We start from the raw sequence: 16,361 nt of genomic DNA on the forward strand, positions 1-16,361 counted from the left end.
AATTACAACACATATTCCAATAATTAATTTAATTTTTGGGAGGCCTTTCAGAATCAAGGATTCCATCGTCAGACAACTTCACAAAACCAACTTGGGAAGTTTTTTTCCTGATGATGGAATCCTTGATTCTGAAAGGCCTCTCAAAATTAAATTAATTCACTAGAGGTATTAATTAAAAATATTTCCAATGCTCCAAGAATCTTCAAGATATCAAAACGTTTAGCTTGATTTCCACCTTCACAAAAAGACAAGATGGAGGCTAATGAATTGAAAGCCCAAAATTTTCTTTTAGATAATACTGGCTTCACTAAAGTAATTGCTTCCAGGGAAAAAGGGGGTGGGGAATTGGTTTACCAATTTAAAAATAATGTTCAACTTTGTGATCCTAATTTTAAGACTGAAAATTGGTACAACTGTCTGACTAATAATATTGATACCATCAGGGATAAAAATAACTTTGAAGTTATTATTGAGATAAATTCAAGAACCATACAAATGTTAGTGTGTAGTGACAGCCATTGGTTGGACTAATCGTGGTATATTAATAACAATTAAAAAATTTGTAACACATAGTTTCATTCATCCTGGCGGTCGTGAATGTTTATAGAACTGCTAACTATGATTTAAATACTTTTATTGACAATTTGGATAAGTTAATGCCTTTTTTATGATTAGGAAATGTAAATATTTTATTTTAATTGGGGATCTGAATGTGGATATTTTTAAGTTGGAGAAGGATGATGTTTTTGTATATACACAGATCAATGAATTTATATCCCATAAATAGTTTACCAACTAGAAACAAGGCCTGTCTAGACAACATGTACACAGATATTGATAAACATCTATGCACATCTACCATGTTGAAGCAAGTTACTATTTCTGATCATGTTGGCATCTTTGTTGACATTAAATTGAATTGTAAAAAGTCCATGGATAATGTTAGTCCTAAGATAAAAATGAAATCTCATTTCATCTGTTAGAATAAGTAATCTTAAGGAAGCTCTCAGTTACTGTGAAGATTGGGATATTTTTAATGATAATTTAGATGTAAATGTAAACTGTTTAACATTCTTAAAAATGTAATGTATTTTAATATATATTGTCCACTCATTAATGTTGAAAATAAAGCCAACAAAAAACCGAAATTGACATGGTACACTCCTGAAATTGAACATATGAAGTCATATAGCCTATGTTGATTCTCTGTAATAAATGGAAAAATAGTTTAAGTGTAAATGATAAGGTTAGGTTTAAGAACTTTAAGAAGTTATACAAAAGGGCTATTTCTAAAGCAAAAAAATCTGCAAATGATTCAATTATCGTAAACTCCCAAAATAAATGTAAAATGGCATAGCAGATTATCAGAAGGGAAGCAGGGGATTTTATTTCCAATAGTAAAGACAGTATGATAGTAAAAACTCCTAATGTTTTAAACAATAATTTTGTAAATGTTCTTATTAATCTTGGCTTTAACTTTGATACCAATTGTGAATCTTTCCGTAATTTGTTGCATAATTTTTCTGACCATCATAACAGTGTTACAAGTAACTTTAATTGGGAAGCTTTTAATACTAGTGCAGTAAAAGCAGCTGTAACTGACTTAAGTAAGGAGTGAAGATAATTATGGCCAATTTTGTCTTTGAGAATATATATCATGTAATTTTAGTAGCTCTAACCTGCTATATAAACCAAATCTTAACTGCAAGTGAATTCCCAGATGGTCTAAAATATTGTAAAGTTACACCAGTTTTTAAAAAAGGCCAAAAAGAAATGCCCGAAAACCATAGACCAATTACTATTGTACGAACCATTGGTACAATAATAGAAACCTGTAAGTTATCTAACAATTAGAATTCAAATGGTTACTGTAAACACCAGAAAATAGTACCACATGTTCCCCCAAGACCGTGTACTTGGTTTTTTGTTTGTTTTTAGACTTTATTGATGATTTTCATCAATGTCTGTACTTTATACAGATGAAACAACTCTTCTTAATTCTAATGTGAATGTGTGGCAACTTAATGTACAATTAACTAATGCTTTTCAACAACCTAAAGATAAGTATTCGACCAATAACATTATTATAAATGAAATAAAACTCCAAAATATAATTTTTACATGCAATAATAATTTAGACTTAGACTATATTAAACCTGTTATGATCTTAGGGATTGTACTTGACAGTAAACTTAGCTGGAGGCCACTTGTTGGAAAGTGTCTGTAAAAAACGTTCTAGAGTAATTTTCCTCCTATGTAAATTTAAGCATTGTGTTAATCTTGTATTGTTAATGACCTACTTTGATCTGTTCCATATACACCTTTGTTATGGTATCCATCTATGGGGCATCTCTAGTGCCTCCAAAAAGTTTTTGTGTAGCAAAAAAAGGCAATCAGGTTAATGGCCGATCTTTCTGATCAAGAGTGTTGTAGACAGTCTTTGTAATTTTAAAATAACGACTCTTGCTTGTATTTATGTATATCAGAATTTAATGCATGTGGAGTTATTATGTTATTATCCTCTTTTAACCACCAAACCCAAATTGGAAGCCCTATAGGTCGCTCTCCATACAGTTCTGTAGCGTAATTTTAGGGCATATGGCTTAAGGTGCTTGTCTAGCTTTACAATATCATAATTAGACCAATGATGGCTGGACTAGATGGTGTTCAGCGCTTGGTTGGCTGGACTAGATGGTGTTCAGCGCCTGGTTGGCTGAACTAGATGTTCAGCTCCTGGTTTGTTTCTGCGTTAGTGGACTCCATGCACTCCAGTCCTACTGCAGCTTTGGAGGCTCCTTACATTTTTTTCTATAAGACAAAAAAAGAAGAAGAAGATGATTCTTTTTTTAGCCTTATTCTACCCATCCTCATAGACTAGTTCATGCTACATTGTAGCATTTTATCCACACTATAAAAGGCTTAATAGCATTCAACAGCATTCTTGAAGTTTTTACAGGTAGCATCTTTAGCAATCATAGGCAAACATTTTAATACCAATATAAGAATATGTATGCATTATAAAATTGGCTTACAAGAGTCAGTAACATTTACATTCAACATTATGCGCAAGGCTCTCTTTTGGCATATTAATATATCTTTCAAAATATTCTTTAATTATCAAGCTATAGCTGGTACAAGTTTTTAGAAATATAAATGCACAGACAAAGTTCATCTTCTTGGTGTCTCCATATAAGCTTTGAATCTAGGTTGATTCCAAGTACAGAACTGGCGCTTAGGCTAAAGATCTGGTTCTGTCTTATCTTCATTGATACATAGGCCATTGGCAGTGAACTGATGTTGGACTAATCTCTCATATAGCTGAATTCATTTCAGAAAGTAAGTTAGAGCACATCAAAATAGTGTTATCAGTATATAGAGTACATTTTTACTAAGTATAAAATTTGGAAAGTCATTGATGAAGACAGTGAATAAGAAGGGGCCCAGGAAGGAGCTCTGGGGTACCCCACTTACAACCTGTTAAAGATCTTATGTCTGTCAGGATAGCTCCTATTTCGAGAAGAGAGTGCAGATATGGTACACAAATGGGTCAAGGAGGGATGAAGAGGTGGATCTAAGTGTCAATGACCTAATTTCTGGTCCTCTAAAGCATTGGGTTCCTTCCCAATTGTCTCTCAAGCAGAAATGCATGCAGTAAATCTGTGTGCCTGGATCAACTTATTATGAAAAACAAGTGTGCTAAGATCTATATTCTATCAGACAGTCAAACTGCACTGAGATCTCTCAGTAGCTGGAATGTTTTGTCAAAATTGGTCTGGGAATGCTTTTTCTTTTATGTTATGAGAGAGAAAACTATAATTTTCACTATTCCTTTAAGTTATCGAAAAAAGAATGCAAAATTTTAAAACATGTAGCATGTAATTTTTTCGTATCATTTTAAACATGGTGGGGGAATTAATTCATATTTATCAAAATAAAACATATACTATCACTCAAAAGAAGTGGCCCAAGATTCATGTTTGGGAAAATATATAATAGAATCCCAGCTGAAATTAAAGTAATTGAAGATATTTCAAAATTCAAGACAGCCTTGAAGGAATACTTAATCCAAAGACCCTATTACTCAGTAGAGGAGTATTTTACTGAAGAATAGACACTACATGACATGACGACCGTGGCGCAATTGCGCTACCAGTGGGAGATTATCAAGCAAGCATCTCTCCCGTCATATTTCACATACTTACTGTACAAATTTGAAATCCTTATCATTAGACATATTTGGCCTGATTATAAAAGGCCCAAAATGACTACTTCAAATGTCTATAATTTCTAGTAAAGTGACCCAAAAAAAAAACTTTTTTTCTTTTTCTGTCTTCAAGAGGTGTATCTTGAAGGATTGTGACTATTATATTTAAAACATTTTACTCAACTAAGCCTATGTTAATTCCGATGAGGTGCAACTTAGACATATTAACCCTTTCGACCCCAAGATTTTTGTGTGGGGATCTGCCAGATTCCCAGCTCTTGGCGCTGAGGTATCTGCACCAGTCTCAGCCACATTTTACTAGAGATGTAGACGTTAGCTAAAAATTGCATAGAATTTTCATTTATTGATGAAAATTCATGTAGCTTTTATGTTTTTACTTCCCAAAGTACACTGTATTACATGCTTTAAACTAAACTTTTGTAATCATGCACAAAAAATTTTTTGTAAAAAAATTGTTACAAAAAAAATCATTCCTAAATTTTGCATTTCTAATGGTAAGGAGAAGCCTCAAAAAATTCCTAGGTCAAAAACAATATGTTTTTTTATTATTACACATAAAATTGAAGTAGAACCCAAGTTTTCATTGCAATATATTTATAAATAGCTGAAATAATATCAAAAGTAAAAAAGATGTAACATGGCCAAACAGCCACGGCCATCTAAATCAAACTAAAACATAGTTGACATATCGAATAAAAAGTATCGATAGTTACTGTAACTTTGTAGGCCGGTTCATTACGAGTACTCGGATATAATAATTATAATTATACTGCAATTTATTATATTCGAAAAATTTTTTTTTCTGAACGTCCTAAAAATAGGACGGGATCATACGCAATTTCACGCGATGTCCTAAAAATAGGACGTTGGGATCGAAAGGGTTAATGAAGCAGGTATGCAGTTAAAGGAAAGCCCTATTGAACTACAGAAAGAAACAAGGGCCAGCCTTAAACGAGCAGAAAAATGCATTGAAGTCGGCAGAGACACTTTTGATAATTTACTGTTGAATAGGTTGTAATCCTGTGTTTTTCCAGTTAATTTTACTTTGTTGTGTTATTAATAAGAATTAATTTTATCAAATATCAATTCGATTTCTATGTACTTCATTTACACAGCTGTTCCAGAAAAAAATTGTCTACAAGTTTAATTAAATTTTTGGATCTGTTTCTTGGTGACATAACAAAGTTATTGTTGCACAAAGATTAAAAAAGGTGTTTTTACACTAAATGTTTTTTGCATTTGATAAAGGTTTCCTCAAAAACTACCTAACATAACAGCTCTGGGACCTGTTTAATTCAATTTATCAGGTCAACAACCATAAAAGAACTATTCTACCCTTAATCTACCTTACCAGATTTTCAGGAAGACCTTGAAACCTTTACATGGTGAGCTGAAATCCAGGTGAAATCTTTCTCTAGCCGTAATTTACTAATAAAGCATTTCCAGACTTATCTTTATATAAACTGTTTTCATTATTTTTACATGTAAAATGAGCTTCCACAGTTTCTGCATATCTTAGTGAATCACCCTGTATATATTAAATTAAAGGTCTCTATTAGTAGAGTACAAAGCAGCAAATCTGACCTATAAAGATTCACTCTTTAAACAATTACACTAGTTTAAAGTTTGAAACATTTACAATGTAGGTCCTGTTCTAGGTGGTTTAATATTTTTGTCTTGGCTCAAGTTGTGAAAGTTAAACATAGTAAATGCATACAATACTTAGGAAATAGTTTTTAAGGTAGTTATTTATTGACTCTTCACATCTAATAGAGGATGGCCTACAAGGAGTTCGGCAAAAATTTTTAACATAATCATAGCCCAAGATGTACATTATTTAAAACAAACAATATTTGGAAGTGACACATTTTTACAGCCTATATATATATTATTGAAATGATAACTAACTAATAATGAATCAATTAATAAAATAACATACACTTGATAATTACATCCTTCTGCATGCTCTGGTAGTGAATTTTTAATCAAAAGACTGAAAGGTAATAATAACCAAGTGATTGGAACATTTTGAAGTTAGCCAACACAGTGACATGTGTCAAGGTAAGTTTTATCACTTAAAATTAGATCTGTAAATTTCCCCATTTGTTTACACTTTGTTGAGAAACCAGCCTTTCAATAAATAACATATGTGGTGCGTATATTATACTCATTAAATGATACTTCTCTCTTACTGTGTACCTGTTATGGATTAGTGATCTTTTTAAGCAGGTTACTCTTGATCATATGTTCGTAACATACACAAAATTTCATTACCACTTCATCAACCTCATTTTTTTCACTTTCAGATATCCTAGGATATAAAATTAAGATATCTAAACAGATAGATATCCACCTACACAATCCGTTTTGAAACGTCAGTTTACTGATGTAACAAAAAAGTGCCTACAAAATACAAAATTAGTATAAATGTTTCAACACTCATTCCACAAGGATGTGGATGTATTACAAAAATGCATCAAGTAGAATCTAATCTCGTTTTATGTTACTGAGCACTATGTCCCAAGAATGGTTTATTGGATGAAGTCTTCTTAGTGTAAAGAAGAAGTGTCAAGAACATAGTGATGTGTAAGTGCTCCTAAAAGTGTTTATGAAACTCAGTACAAGTTTACAAGTTCAAATGAAGAAGAACATAAGTGGTAGATGCAAATGTGTATTGAAAACGTAATACTCTTTACGAATTTAACTACTGTTTTAAATTTGCTTACACTCATAATATTGAAAGCATAGAGTAAACTTGATTAGATTTCAAACTTTTCTGCAACCTCTGTTGATTACAAATTAAGAAAATATTCAGATAAGAATAATAAAAGTTTTAGTAAAAATATACTTTTTTAACTTTACATTTTTTTTAACTGTACATTTTTGCAAATATTAAGTGTGCAGTGCTTGGTCAGTACTGTAATGCAGATACCAAAGACAAAGTTATTACCTAACATTTAATATAAATTTAAAGACTGTTGTAAAAACCTATCTTGGTTGGGAAAATAAAGCTACATAAATTCATGATCGGGGACACAAGGCAAAATCAACTATGGTACAAAAATATATACTGTAGTGAATTACGATGACCATAATCTTTGTGACATATTTTCTTGATCATGACAACAATGCAAACTCAACATTGAAATACTAAAACCTATATACCAGGATTTATCTTCACCAGAATTATTTAAAAAAAATTGTCTCAAAATGTAAACGAGTCGTACAACTCGGTTTTGTGGTCCAGAGTTCCCAAAATAAATTTGGTAGGTCTTACTTAACACTCTAAAATTTAAAACTTATGAATGAACAGGGTAGCCACCCAACCTGAAATTTTGCTGAGAACCGGAAAAATTACAAAAACAATTTCTCCGTGCGGAGGAACTTATAAAATCAAGACATACTTCAACAGCTTCTTGAATCAAGAGTGTATTAATCTCTAAACATCGTATTATACGCGACGTGGATCGTGAAATTGTGAATGAAGATGCAAAAGTGCTTAAATACGTTTTAAAAATCACGATTTCACAATATAATTCTATTCGCGGACAACTACTGATCAGCAGTACGCAAATTGTCGATTATTAAAACTTGTTAGTGCTTTCCGTATGAAAAATTTAGATTAGTAAACAACCAAATTAACAAACTGCTGTAGTTTAAAAATAATATTTTATCTATAATTAGTATTTTTTATATTAATTTTGACGCAGCGTCAAGTCTGCTCCGTCTATTCGTGGACAAAAACGATCGGAAGTACGCAGATTACTGATTGGCGAGACGTGTTTTTTCTGTGTGTATAAAAACTATTTAGAAAAATATAATAACAAAATACAGGGATTAATTAATAATATTTAAATTGACGTTCGTATTTCTATGTCTATATTTGTCAACGTAATCGTGTCTCCTGGTTCTATGCGCTCATGTTAGATGCTCAGCGGAAAACGGGCGATTACTCTTTTTTTTTAAGTACACGACTTACTATGTGTTGTTCATAAAAATATTCTCTATAAATGTAAATATATCAATACATTTTTACGTACATGGAATATATTATTTTGGAAGCTCATTTTATAATCTACTATTTCTATAATTTAAAAGGAGAATCTCTGTAAATTACTTTAAAGTAGCGTGGTATTCTTCGGCTTGCCCCCCCCCCCCAAAGGATAAATTGATTAAGTTCATATGAAAGTATTTGATGATGTATCAGATGGACAGACCGTGTGTACCGGCAATATCATTGTCTCGTACCGGAGATCAAGTTCGTTCACCGCAGACCTCTGACCCGCAATGCTGGACTGCAGTCTGCCCCACGGTAGCCGTTTTGGTATTTGTTATCTTTGTTTATTCGGTATATGTATTTTCCAAACATCACAGAAAGGAAAGTTATTAGGTATACAAGATATTTCGTCGACACAGAGATATAAACTAAGGAGGTTAAAATAGGTGATGGCAATAAACCATCACCGATTTTATCGCACATCGCTAGCGACAAAATGCTGGAACACCGCAGCTTTGTGGCGTTTCTTGTGAATACAGCTGGTGACGTTATACCGTCACCGTTGAACTCGGCGTTATGTTTTAATTACAGTTGTTTATTTGGTTTGAAAATAGACTAGAGAATCGGAAATTTTTTACCGGGAATTTGAAAAGAGATTTTGAGTGGCTACCCTGATGTATAAGGTTTTTTCATTTTGGGCGGGTAGATGTTGAGATGAAATAAAATAAAGTATGTATGATATATTAACGAAATCTATCTTTCATATGACAAGCCCATGGATGGAATATGACATCATTCAAATGTCCACCACGGTTTCTCATGATAGTATGGATTCGAGTGGTCCAATTTTCAATTACTCTGCAGCATAAATCCGGTTGGATTTGAGAGATGGCCTGGGTTATGTTGATCTTAAGTTCATCGGTTGATTGAGGCCTATTAGCATAGACCTGCGACTTCAGAAAACCCCATAAAAAGTCTAGGGGCGTCAAATCACACGATCTTGGTGGGCAATTCACGTCACATCTGCGAGAGATAACCATACCCTCAAAATGTTCATGGTGTCGTTCGCTGTGGCACGTATCGCCGTCCTGTTGAAACCACATGTCGTTTACGTTCATATCGTTCAATGTGGGCCAAAAGAAATCCGTTATCATCGTTCTGTAGCGTTCGCCGTTGACAGTGATGTCCTCACCAACCTTTTTTTTAATAAGGACCAATCACACCGCCAGACCAATAGTATCCGCACGAAATAGTAACTTTTTGTGGATGCATCGTTACCTGGTGAACCTCATGTTGGTTGGCGTTATCCCATATACGGCAATTATGCTTGTTAATATAGCCATTCATCTAGAAATGCGCTTCGTCGCTGGAGATAATTTTTCGGCCGAAATTAGGGTCCTCCTCCAAAACCCACTCGGCGAACAAACGGCGTTGTCTATGGTCATAAACTTTGAGTTTCTGGGTAAGTTGGATTTTGTACGGATGCAGGCCTAAATCCAGACGCAAAATTCGCCAAGTTGAAGTTTGCGAAAGGCCGAGTTCTTGTGCACGGCGAGGAATTGACTTCCTCTGCACACTTTCACGGACAGCAGCGACGTTCTCGATAGATCTGCTGTTCCTTTGACGACATCTGAGTGTAGGCTGGTTGTTTACCGAACCGGCCTTCTCGAATTTAGCTACCAAACGTTGAAGAGTTGATATTGAAGGGCCTTCGCGTCTGCCGTAAAACGTCGCAACGCACGTAACGTTTTAACTAAACACATTTCGATAATAAAGTTTAAACAACTGAACGTGCTGCTCAATCGTGTAACTTGTCATGAAATAGCAGAACTCACTGAACAACGATACAGTAATGAAAAAGCTGACACCAAAACAACATGGCCGCGACATGTTGCCAACATCTACCCGCCGCAAATGAAAAATCCTATACAATTCAATGCAATTAAAGGAATGTGGCTATAATTAGAGTATTGAAACACGTGGGGTTAAAACCTGGAGAAAAGCTGTCTTGAAATTATGTCGGATATTGATAGAGATCGAGTGAGAAAATCAGAAATTTCCAATAAAGATGTTAAAAATTTACAAAACAAGGAATGGTTAAAACGAAAAGGAATAGATATATGGAGAAACAAATGCAGCCTGAAATACGTTACAGAGATATTTTATAAGAAGGTAAATGAAATCCTTACATTTATTGCTAGTTGTTTTTTTTTCCGAAAGCAGGATTTTTAAAAAGAGGACCGCTTTTTCTGAGGATCTACATGCTCTAGACACACACAAATGTTGCATTGCAATAGTACATACGTGCCGTAGAAATTGCATACATTTTTAATTAAAAACTAATTTTTTATTCAAATAAGCTTAGTGGAAAACAAAAAATCATAATTTTCAAGTTAACCAATGTATCAAATATCAATATATATATATATATATATATATATATATATATATATATATATATATATATATAACGCGCAAAGAAACCAGTACTTAAGTAAGGTAAAATTGACCCCGGGACCGAACTTGGAAACACACGCCACTAAAACATATATCCTCCTTGTCGAAATGAAGTTAGGAATGAATCTGGAAACTGTTAAGATGTAGTGATTGATGCAAGTAGTCTAATACTTGAATTCTGTATTTTAAAATGATTCTGTTTGGCTGCTACCTGTAGCTTCACTTATGTTTGGTCGAGTAATGGAAGATGTCGTAGATAAAAGATATGATCAACGCTTTTTAGTTTTGTACGTAAAGTATATACATTTTGAGTATGTATTTGAACACTAAAATACATAACATTTCGAGATTTGATTCTGAGTAATCGATATAAACTGTTGTAGTATAATTTAAAAATAATGAAGAAAAAACCTAAGTGTTTGGTTGTGTATTAAGTTTATTTTAAAATTGAGGCATCTCTCATTACTCTGAAACCACTGAGAGAGTAAAAGTGCTTGAAGAGCAACATTTTTCCTATGGGGCTCAAATGTAATTGAAACTTAGTATGCTTGTCAGTAATTCCAACTCGCACTAAAAATAATACATTTATCAAACTATAAAGCTCTCAAGCGAAAAAAATAGTTACTCCCAACTTTCCTTAACAAATGTATGGAACCATGTACGGTACGGTATGGTTTAGTAAGACGCGTAGTATTTATTAGGTGAATCTTCTATTTTTTTAGTAAGATCTCGCAGCAATTGGTAGCAGCAAATCTGGTTCACTGAAGGAAGACATTTTCCCTATAGATGATGTTTAAAGAGCCATGAAAGCACGCGTTTCCGTCGCTTAATTTGACATCTCTAAAGTTTTAATTTTAGTCGCCGGGACGCTCGACGATTTTGTCGTGGTGACAAATACGCGTAATGTGACACTAAGCCTAAGAGTTCATGGTTAGGAGGATCAGAGGTTAGGGATCAGCTTGTAAAAGCGTTGCTGTTTTTGGAATGAATTAATTTCTTACACCACAGCTGAGTTTACCTTGATGTCTCGATCAAGAGCATATACTGAGATAACCAACTCAAAGTGGCATCATTTGGATCTCAAAAAGCACACAAATTTTTAATTTGGAATTTTTATCTTATTCTGAATGCATATTTTTAAGTTACGTACCAAATAAAAAATTTTAAAATTCTGTCCCCATTTTTGAATATAGCCAACTTCGAAATTTTGTATGAAAACCCCTATTTTTGTGATGGATTTGGATTTAACAATCTAAGAAATTTTCAATCTGAATCCTGAGTTTAGCTCAAATGTACCTGATGAGACAATGAGAATGTCTCTTCCCTTAGATTGCACTATATTTTGTAATCTAGGTGTAAGTCCGCGACAGCATCAGATATCAGACGCTACACCAAGAGGAATACGAATTGGAGCAAAACTTAACATTCACATTGAATTAACCCTTTCTACCGTGTGTTCATTATGTGTACTTTTTCATTCTTGGCGTTACTTTGATATACTATCATTTTCTAAGATAATAATTAACCAATCTTTCGAATAACGGCATGAGGTACCATAAAAACCGTTATTACTGGCCAACAGAAAACCCTGTGGTTGTAAGAGAATGTGATCACCAAGTTAGATTTTCCATAAGCTGCTGTTCGCCATACTGGGTAATCGTGTTTTAGATGTTCATTTTATCGTGGGAGTCTTACAAGAGCCCGCGACATCAGTTGTTAGAGGAAGTTTTGTTGTACAATATTGTTGATTTGCCGCTGAATGTGAGAATACGACCTAAGACGGAGCTCCGATACTCAACGCTCACATAGCCGTCGACTTTCTGCATATCACTTTCCAGATAGAGTGATAGCCCAAAGATTAAAGTGATGACCATTTTGCACAACATTTGCCATAAAACGTTAGTAATAGCCGTAAATAACTTGCACAGGAACGCGTACGCGTGTATTTATGAAGGTAGAGCTAACTTTGAATATGAATAAATACGTTTTTCGTTTAAAATAATGTATTTGTGAAATTGCAATAGTTTTCTAAAAATTCCATTGAGAAAAATTTTACACTCTGAGTTAATTTTATTGTTACTAAATGGTAAAGTGACTTTTTAATGTAAGTAACTAACTTTCAGCACATTTAACGGCTAAACAATTAAGTATATCAAAATAACACCAAGAATGAAAAAGTCAAGCAATAAGAAAAAGTAGGGGTTTCCATAGTAAATTTTAAAGTTGACCGCTATATTGGAGAAGTGCAGTCGAATTTTAAATTTTTAAACTACGTAATTGTAACTAGTATAAAATTTCCACTGCAATAGTTTATAGTTTACCTAGTTACGTATCTCAATCAAGAAAAAATGTATACATATCCCGGAAAACTACTCCGGTAAAAGTATTGACGACATCCGATTTAAGATATTCCATTGCCTCAATAGAGTTTGCCTTGTCCTGATGAAAAAAAATATATACTAGATCTGTAAGACCTCAGTATATGGGGGCCTCCTTACTAAGTTCATAAAACCTTTCAAAATAATCGTTTATAATAGGTTTTTCATTATAGAAGTCTTGTTTTTCGGCCAGTTGTCTGGGAAAGATTGGCTCGTTGAGGTATGATAGTGTTTATTCCTCTGTTTTTTCTTCAGCCAATGTAAAAAATGCCATATCACAATGTCAATATTTTTCTAGTACCTTATGTGAAACATTCACAACTTTGTTAAGGTGGATTTTATAACCATGTTTAGAATAATATTACAAATGAATTAGGTGTTTTTAATTCGGTCGTTTTCGCAATAAGGAATACAAGTTAGATAGTAACTTTGTCCACTATCTGTGTTACACTTCTGATCAAGCACTGTATACTTAAGATTTCCTAAATTCGAATGTAAACTAATGTTTTAGCCTTATTGATAAACTACAGCTTCAAGTGTCGACTGCTTTTTAGTGCAAGTTAAATTCAGATCATAAAACATAAATATTTATGTATTATTTTGTTCTAATTCTAAATTATTCCTGAAAACCTTTTCCGATCCTTCATGTAAGAGACCTTCCGCGGACTTCTACAAATATTTTTAAACAGGAATTAACCGAATCGGTCCAGCCCTTCTTGAGAATAGTGATTAGCAAAATATTTAGAGATTCATTTTTATTTATAGTAATAATTTTATGAATACCACAGATCAAAATATACTTAATGTGATCGATTTAGTTGTTTATGTTGCGACAAAGTATGGAAAATATCCGCCATTTGGTGGCTTACAGGGTGTAAGTGTGTGTTTCTACACGCTTAACCACTTTAATTGAAAATAGTTTGACGTCTTTAATGACTGTTTACTCTTGTAAATAAAATAAACAATTATTAGTAACTTTCCTATTAGTAGAATGTATCTCTAGCTGTAGAATACTGTGTCAGAAGCATTCTCACAATTCTACGAGGCGCCTCATATTTTCAACAGCTATCTTAACAGTGTTGATACTATCATTGTGTAACTACATTGATATACCTATATTTTTTATGAATCTATTTTATAAAAACGGAATCTGGTATTTCAAGTATTGTTTGTTACTTAGTATTGACTTTCAGGTATATACACATCTAGGCCTATGTAGAGGATTGGAATGATATTTTAGAACGGCTTTTCTCTAACAATACGAGAAGTAAATTAATTCTCGTAATTAAAATTAGAGAGTTGGAGGTTTCTATCCTCAGGGAAACAACTTCACGTTTCTCCCTGCATTTTCAGACTAACCATATTTCGGAGAAACGATGTGGCTCCAAATCATTTGGGAGCCGTGCTCCTCCGACAATTTTTTAATATGAACATCTGTGATCACAAAGCTCAGGACAGTCCTTAGAGAGTACATATAAAATTTACCGACTACGAATTTTGTATACGAAGCAGGAACACTTGTTATTTGAATAGATGTGTTCCGTGTACTTTTCTCAAACGTCAATTAAAGATGTTTTACAGTAATGAGCATCCGGGAGTGTGGTGTACAATTCGTGATGACATTGACTGCCCTTGCGACTTGGCTCATCATCAGCGTGATCTACCGGCAGCAGAGCAATTTAGTCTCGTATGAGATGCGTGACAGCTACGGGCTGTGAATACATTTATTCGTCCTATTCTGCCGCATAAAAGGTGATGACGCAATGCCACAATTATCCTTGATGGTTTTGAAAAATTGTATTTGCGTCCAATGCCGCTTTGCCTATACAACCATTTCGTATTACAGGATTCGTGAGTTACTAAGCGTGCAAAGTTAGGCCACAGAATTGTAATTAAAAGCATCGATCTGTAATGCATCGAAAAGTAATGTTAAATCTATTTGAAGACTAGAAATAAATAACGGGCTAAGTGCCAAAAATTACGAAATGGTTTTTTTTTAATATGTTTCTGAATGTAAAGCCCTACATACCTATATAACGGGGTAAGTGCCAAATGCATTGGAAGTAGTTTTAAAAAAATCCGATAGACTGCGCCATGGGCTATGTGCCACCCGCCTAACCTATATGACGGGCTAAGTGCCACTTTCCAGTTTTAGTCAGCTTGCTGTTGTTTATTTACAAGGGCTAAAGTGAAACTGTTTGAGGTTATGTTAGTGTTGTTCTATTGTAATAATAGTTGATCATTATAACTGTTACTATGGAGAACGTATTTGAAAGAACATTCATGTTCAAAAGAAAAACAGGAAGAAAGGAGAAGGTACAATCCAGCAGGAGATGAAATTACGAAGAAATAAAGGAGATTGGCATACATAACTAAGAAGAAACAAATTGTTAGTGCTAAGGAAGAAACTAGTACTAGGGTAAGTGTTTTTTAATTGATTAATAGTTATTAAGGATAATAATATCATCGCTGTCGTGTATCAAAACTTTTTTAAATCAAAAGGCATGGGTTTCAGTACCATAGGAAATACGAAATGAACACAGGTTAGACATAGTTAAGAAAATTTTGAAGGCGCCTTGAAATATAGGGCTAAGTGGCTGACACTCAGTAATGTCAGCTACTAACATAGGTTTTATTTTACAGGCAATTTGCAAATGTAAGAACGAGTGTAAGACGATCAGTTCTGATTGGAAGTTTGAAGCTCTTTACTGATTTTTACAACTTGGAGGATAATGTCAAACAAAACAACCTTCTCATGGGACTTCTAATTCTCATACCAGTAAAAATAAGGCGACATGGTAACTACACAAATGAGAAGGGCAGTAGAAGGCAATGCAGCTATTTTGCTTTACTCTACCAAATGAAGGAGGTGGTGTGTTCAGTGTTTGTAAACAAACTTTTTTGGATACATTCTCCATAAACAAGAGGCGAGTTGAAACATTAGTGAGTGCGAAAAAATTGGGCATGACCTCATACACGAAAAAAGAGGTAATAAATTGAAAACAAGGAAATTCTCTCAAGAACATGAAAATGCTTGTTGTTGGACATATAAACACTTTCCCACGTGATGAGAGCCATTACACAAGGAATAAAAGTTCGAGGAAATATCTTAGCCAAGATCTAAGCATAAATAGAAATGTATCTTGCATTCAAAGAACTCCACACTGACTCTCCGATAACTTATCGTTACTATTTTAGTACTTTCAAGAAACATTTCCCAGACTTATCCTTCCGTCTTCTCCAAGAACAGACACATGCGACACATGTGATATTTTGAAAGCCCAGAGACAGGGCAGCCCTGGAA

This window comes from Homalodisca vitripennis, chromosome 1, assembly GCF_021130785.1.
Source record: "Homalodisca vitripennis isolate AUS2020 chromosome 1, UT_GWSS_2.1, whole genome shotgun sequence".
Lineage (NCBI taxonomy): Eukaryota > Metazoa > Arthropoda > Insecta > Hemiptera > Cicadellidae > Homalodisca > Homalodisca vitripennis.